Source organism: Sapajus apella, unplaced genomic scaffold (assembly GCF_009761245.1).
Source record: "Sapajus apella isolate SASKATOON/1434 unplaced genomic scaffold, GSC_monkey_1.0 scaffold25, whole genome shotgun sequence".
Taxonomy (NCBI): domain Eukaryota; kingdom Metazoa; phylum Chordata; class Mammalia; order Primates; family Cebidae; genus Sapajus; species Sapajus apella.
In genome coordinates, this window is record NW_022436965.1 from 25530154 (window position 1) to 25537642 (window position 7489).

At 40.1% G+C, this 7489-nt stretch overlaps 1 long non-coding RNA gene across 1 annotated transcript; it reads right to left on the minus strand.

Annotated features, from left to right (window-relative positions):
• Positions 1-3120: 3120 nt before the first annotated feature.
• On the minus strand, positions 3121-4990 carry LOC116559987. The gene is made up of 3 exons (XR_004272718.1): positions 4979-4990; positions 4037-4038; positions 3121-3216 (listed from the first exon to the last, which is right to left on the minus strand). It is a non-coding gene; the product is annotated as an uncharacterized LOC116559987 (long non-coding RNA).
• Positions 4991-7489: the final 2499 nt, after the last annotated feature.

Sequence of the window (7489 nt, forward strand, 5' to 3'; positions counted from 1 at the left end):
TTTACAGAGTTAATTAATGGTAAAAGTAATCTAGTGCCAGTATAGTGTCACTGAATGAATTGTCATTAGAGACTGAACTTTAGATTGTTTTTTTTAGTAGTACAAGAAAGGCATGAATTGACACAGCCTTCATTGATAGTCAGGTATGGCCAAGGTGTAGATAGAGTCATTAAAGTGAAACTGAGTTAAACAAATCAGCCTATGTGGACTAAATATACCAAAAGCTTAGTATCTTACAACCAAGGTAACCACCCAGCGACAAAGTAATAATGGCTCCTATTGGTGTCGTTAGCATTATCACTATAACTTTTTTTTTTTTGGTCTGGCTAATAGGAGAAAAAATAGGATTGAAACAAATATTGCCTGCTATGTTCTCTGCTCTCCTTTCGAAGCTCACAACAATCTTATGAGGAAGAGAGGGAAATCATGGTTATGTTAATATAAAGTACAAAGATCTCTTTTCTAGTCTTCAACCCAGGTCTTTTGACCCCCAGATCAAAATTTTGAATTTTACCTCTGATTATAGACATCTCCTCTCTCAATGCTTTTGATTAAGAAATGTGAAGTTGTGGGCCGGGCGCGGTGGTTCACGCCTGTAATCCCAGCACTTTGGGAGGCCGAGGCGGGTGGATCACGAGGTCAAGAGATCGAGACCATCCTGGTCAACATGGTGAAACCCCGTCTCTACTAAAAAATACAAAAAACATTAGCTGGGCATGGTGGCGCGTGCTTGTAATCCCAGCTACTCAGGAGGCTGAGGCAGGAGAATTGCCTGAACCAGGAGGCGGAGGTTGCGGTGAGCCGAGATCGCGCCATTGCACTCCAGCCTGGGTAACAAGAGTGAAACTCTGTCTCAAAAAAAAAAAAAAAAAGAAATGTGAAGTTCTTTGTAAACATGAATTCACAATCAATGGTGAAAGCAATAACTTTGATGGATTATTATGACCTTTATTTTACAGAGGAATAAATTCAAGTAAAAAGAGATAAATTGTTTCGACTTAGCCAACAATTAGATATAAAGCCCAGGTTTATTTTATTTATATCATTCATTCATGTAGTTATTAATTTGGTGAATATTTGTTAATCATCTACTATGAGCCAGGTATCTGGAATATGCTGAGAATCCAGAATGAATAAAAAGAATGAAAATCCTTGCCCTTAGGGAACCCAAATGTTAGTGGGAGGAATCAGACAGTAAAGCAGTAAGGACATAAGGAGAGTATTGTATATGTGTTGAAATTTTAATTAAAACCATAGGAAAAGTCTCACTGAAAAGACAATATTTGAGTAAAAGTTTGAAGGAGATGAGAGAGACAGCCATGTAGCTATCTGAGGAAAGCATTCCAGGGAAATGGAACTGCAAGGGCAAATGTCCGGAGTTACAGGAAAGACACCAGTATGGTGAGGACAGACTGAGAGGGAGGAGAGTGGAAGACTGAGTCAGAGAGGTGGCAGTCATTGGACCTAGGGATGGAGGGAACATGTCAACCTTGAGACCTTGAATGTTATTGCTCCAACTTTGCCTGATGACATGGTTTGGCTCTTTGTCCCCACCCACATCTCAGCTTGAATTGTAATAATCCTCACATGTCAAGGGTGGGACCAGGTGGGGTTATTGGATCAAAGGGGGGAGGGTTCCCCATGCTGTTTTCATATTAAGTCTCAAGAGATCTGATGGTTCTGTAAGAGTCTGACATTTCCCCTACTTGTACTCCTTCTCTCTCCTGCTGCCCTGTGAAGAGATGCCTTCCGCCGTGATTGTAAGTTTCATGAGGCCTCCCCAGTGATGTGGAACTGTAAGTCAATTAAACCTCTTTCTTTTATAAATTACCCAGTTTTGGGCAGTTTTTTTTATAGTGGCATGAAAACAGACAAATATAGTAAATTGGCACTGATAGAATGGGATGCTGCTGTAAATAAAAAATGTGGAAGCAACTTTGGAATTGGGTAACAGGCAGAGGTTGGAACAGTTTAGAGGGCTCAGAAGAAGGCAGGAAGATGTGGGAAAATTTGGAACTTCCTAGAAACTTGTTGAATGGTTTTGACCAAAATGCTGATAGTGATAAGGACAATAAGGTTCAGGCTGAGGTGGTCTCAGATGGAGATGAGGAACTTCTTGGGAACTGGAGCAAAGGTAACTCTTGCTATACTTTACAAAGAGACTGGTGGCATTTTGTCCCTGCCTAAGAGATCTGTGGAACTTTGAACTTGAAAGAGATGATGTAGAGTATATGGTGGAAGAAATTTCTAATTGGCAAAGCATTCAAGAAGAAGTGGAGGATGAAAGTTTGAAAAATTTGCAGCCTGATGATGCAATAGAAAAGAAAAATCCATTTTCTGGGGAGAAATTCAAGCTGGCTGCACAAATTTACATAAGTGATTAGGAGCCAAACATTAATCACCAAGTCAATGGAGAAAATGTCTCTAGGGCATATCAGAGACTTTCATGGCAGGCCCCTCCCATTGCAGGCCTAGAGGCCTATGAGGGAAAAATGGTGTCCTGGGCCAGCTCCAGGGTCCCCTTGCCATGTGTAGCCTTGAGACTTGGTGCGCTGCATCCGAGCCACTCCAACCATGGCTAAAGAGGTCAGACTACAACTCAGTCTGTTGTTTCAGAGGGTGCAAGCCCCAAGCCTTGGCAGCTTCCATGTGGTATTGGGCCTGTGGGTATGCAGAAGTCAAGAACTGAGGTTTGGGAACCTCCACCTAGATTTCAGAGGATGTGTGGAAATGCCTGGATGTACAGGCAGAAGTCTGCTGCAGGGGCAGAGCCATCATGGAGAACCTCTGCTAGGGCAGTGCAGATGAGAAATGTTGGGTTGCAAACCCCACACAGAGTCCCTACTAGGGCACTGCCTAGTAGAGCTGTGAGGAGAGGGCCACCACCCTTCAGACCCCAGACCCTGGAATGGTAGATCCTCCGTTAGCCTGTGCACCTAGAAAAGCTGCAGGCATTCAATGCCCCTCTGTGAAAGCATCCTAGAAAGTGGCCATACCCTGCAAAGCCACAGGGGCAGAGCTGCCTAAGGCTGTGCAAGCTCACCTCTTGCATCAGTGTGTCTTGGATGTGAGACCTAAAGTCAAGAGAGATCATCTTGGAAGTTTAAGTTTTAATGACTGCCCTACTGGATTTCAGACTTGTATGGGGACTGTAGCCCCTTTGTTTTGACCTATTTCTCCCATTTGGAATGGGAAGATTTACCCAATGACTGTACCCTCATTGTGTCTTAGAATTGACTACCTTGCTTTTGATTTTACAGGCTCATGAGTGGAAGGGACTTGCCTTGTCTCAAGTGAGACTTTGGACTTGGAATTTTGGGTGAATACTAGAATGAGTTAAGATTTTGGGGGGACTGTTGGAAGGGCATGATTGTGTTTTGAAATGTGAGGACATGGGATTTGGGAGGGGCAAGGATGGGATGATATGATTCGACTGTGTGTCTCCACCCAATTCTCACCTTGAATTGTAATAATTTCCATGTGTTAAGGATGGGACCAGGTAGAGGTAACTGAATCATAGGGGTGGTTTCCCTCATTCTCTTCTCATGATAATAAGCAAGTTTCACAAGATCTGATGGTTGTATAAACATCTGGCATTTCCCCTACTTGCACTCATTCTCTCTCCTGCCACCTGGTGAAGAGGTGCTTTATGCCATGATTATAAGTTTCCTGAGGCCTCCGCAACCATGTGGCACTGTGAGTCAATTAAACCTCCTTTCTTTACAAATTACCCAGTCTTGTGTGTTTCTTCAGAGAAGCATGAGAACAGCAAATACACCTTATATTCAGCAAGATGGAAAGCCATCAGGACGTTTTCAGCAAAGATGTGACCATACCATGACTTAGCTCTTCCCATGACATGATGGCTCTGATGGCTGTGTTAAGAATAGACTAATAAATACAAGTATGTAGGAATGGCAAACATTTAAGAGGGTAAATCATTAACTCAAGCAAAAGATGGTGATAGTTCAGGCCACGCTACAAGCATTGGTGGTTGTGAGAGTATTTTTTTCTAATTATCACTTAGGACTATTACTCCTCTTATTTTGTTATATCACTTTAAAAAATGCCCAATGTTTAGAATGATAATCCTTAAACACTGAAGTGGAGGAGAAATGCAAAACAACTTTTGGTCTTTAAGGGTAGTTATGGAGTAAAGAAGTTGGGCACAGAAAAGAGTGAAATGCTAATTACTTGAAACTGTTTTTTCCCACTAGATGTAATAGCAATAGTCTCCAAAGACTCACACATCACATAAAACTTAGCCCTATTTGTAGTCACACTTCTATTGTTGATTAGAAAAGATAATTCTGTAGGTTAGTTCTTGTTTGTACCCATAGTTGGCATTTGCTTTACAAAAAAAAGTCAAGTTCTGGAACATTCTTTGGCTAATATATTGAGCATACTTACTAGGGTGGTGGCACTTCTCAGAAACCAGAACAGATTTATGAAACAAATTTGTTCCTCAGAGGTCTTGGTCGTGGTCCCAACGCTCTCCTTTTTGGAGACCAGAGACTCTAGCATCAGTCGAGCAGTGCTTCCTCCTTAAAGGTGTGGGCTACAGGTCCAAGGGGCCACTAATTCAAACTTTTAAGTTTAACTTCAACAGGATCACTTTGCTCCCCCAACTCTAGAGGTAGCAGCTGCTTCCTGCAGTTTCTACCCTAGTGATAATTTTGTCTTTTTTTGCTTTTAAATGTATCCAGTGAACAACTTTTATATCTAATTAACAGTTTTTCATATTAAATCCTTTTTTTAAAAACTACTCATGATTTTGACCTCCTAACTGAATTGAATCAGAAATTGGAATCAATATTGTCCCAGGAAATAGTTCTTTGAAGATGAAATTTTGACATTGGTTTGGTAATTCCTTGGACTTGAGTTCAGTGCTGAGATTCTGGCCTTGAGAAATGAGATGCTGGTAATTTATGACATGCAGTGGTATTACAGTCAAATTATTATTCCTGATTGATCGGACTGGTGTATCTAGTGCAGCAAGTGCCTCAGAATGCCAAGTATCTCATACACTTAACTCTGTGGTAGATATATAGCAGTAAGTCCTGCAAGGACTTTGGTATATGAGTGTGTCTGTGTGTGTAGGGGGGTGTAGGTGGGTGTACACAAGCACTTCAAGAGAATAACAAACTCAGATCTTTAAACACTAAGCCTGACTCATGGTTAGAGAGCCCTAAAAGAGCCTCTAATTTTGTAACCAGAAGGTCAATATTGTTTGTCAGAAACCAAACACAAGATTTAATCCTGTAGGTTGCAGAAGTGTCATAGCCTCCCAAATTTCTCATGTGAAACTTTGAGTCCCCCCCCCCATGGATCCATTGGGAAGTAACGGATCCACGAGGATGGGTAAACCTGGATGGACTCAGCTATCTCAGCATATTGAAACCTGACTCACTGTGACTTTTCCTTGACAGTGGGAACAATCTTCCCTTTTATATCTGAGGAAGCTAGTCTTCTCTTGCTTGAAGAACTGCTAATAACCTTAATTAGATGTTCATTATTCTCAAAACCCACTCCAACGGAAATTACAAAACAGAGAAAAAAAAAAAACAGGAGAAACACTTTGTTACTTTGATCAGGGCAAGGATGTTTTGAACAAGACCTCAAAAGCATAGGCAACAAAAGTAAGAATAGACAAATGGGATGTCATCAAACTAAAAAGCTTCTGCACAGCAAAGAAAACAATCAACAGAATGAAGAGAAAACCTCTAGAATGGGTGAAAATATTTACAAACTATGTATCTGATAAGGCATTAGTATCCAGAGTGTGAAAGAAACTCAAAAAACTCGATAGCAAAAAATAAAATAAAATAAATCTGATGGGCAAAATATCTGAATATACACTTCTCAAAACAAGACATACAAATGGCCAAAGGATATATAAAAAGTGTCCCACATCACTAATCATCAGGGAAATGCAAATTAAAACCAGAATGAGATAACTCCTCACCTCAGTTAGAATGGCTGTTGTCATAAATAAAAAATGGCACATGTTGATGAGGACGTGGAGAAAGGAGAACTCTTATACACTGTTAGTGGAAATATAAATTAGTATAGCCATTACAAAACAACAGTATGGAGGTTCCTTTTTATAGAACTACCATATGACTCAGCAATCCCACTACTGGGTATATATGTCCAAAGGAAATGAAATCAGCATATCTAGGAGATATCTGTACTCTCGTATTTATTACAGCATTGTTTGTAACAGCCAAGATATGGAACCTATGTAATTGTCTATCAACAGAAGAATGGATTTTAAAAAATGTGGTATATAAATACAATAGAATACTATTCAGAAATTAGAAGGAGGAAATCCTGTTATTTGCAACAACATGGATGAACATAGAGGACATTATGTTAAGTGAAATAAGCCAAACACAGAAAAGGAAATACAACATGGTCTCACACCTGTGGAATCTAAAAAGTTGATCTCATAGAAGTAGAGACTAGAACAGTGATTGCTGGAGGCTGCAGAGGTAGGAAGGAAGAGGGAATGGAAAGAGGTTGGTTAACAGAAGGAATAAGTTCTGGTGTTCTATTGCATAGTAGGGTGACTATAGTTAACAATTATGTATTGCATACTTCAAAATAGCTAGAAGAAAGGATTTTGAATGTTCTTGACACGAGGAAATGACAAGTGTTTGAGGTGATGGACATGCTAATTACCATAATTGTATCATTACACAATGTGTACAGGTACTAAAACATTACACTACATTATATAAATATGTGTAATTTTTATGTATTCATTAAAAACAAAATGAAACTCAAAAAAGCCTTACCACAATGACTTTATGTTGCTCCCAGACCCATAACTAGATTTTAATCCCAGCAAATTTGGATGGGGGCAAGTATAAAGTCCAACCTGGGAGGAAACAGCTTATACACTAAGATAATTGCAAGGTTTTGATGATTTATGTAATTCAAACTGGTGGAATGTGTAGATCAAGGAATATGGAATATAACCCTGGGTTGTGTCTAATTTATTGATATGAGTTCTCCTGCCAGATACTCTAGATTACAGCTGGAAGTAGTGCTAAAAGTGTATTTGGTGGATTGATTAATACTTGGGCTATGTCTAATGAGGGTAAGATGTTAGATCTTTCCTAGCTTAAAGGGAAATAAAGCCAAAGGCTTGGAGATATAGGAATGCTGAAGAAGATTTATCATTTGTGCCCTACACACCCACCAACCCCTACGCTTCATTCCTTAAAGGGGTCTAGATAACAATTTCTTCTTCCCCAAGGCATTAAGAAATATGTTAGTGAAAGGAGCAGCAGCAACCTTAAAAGGCTGAACTATATCGGTACCCTATCACCCCATAATTGCAGTGGGAGATGCCACCATTAAGATGGGCTCTCTTATTTCATTGAGATTGAAGAGGCCTGGGAGAGAAGTGGCCAATTGGCAATGCCTTATCACATAGGACAAGGTGGGTGCATTTATTGTAATGCACAACAGGACACAGTGA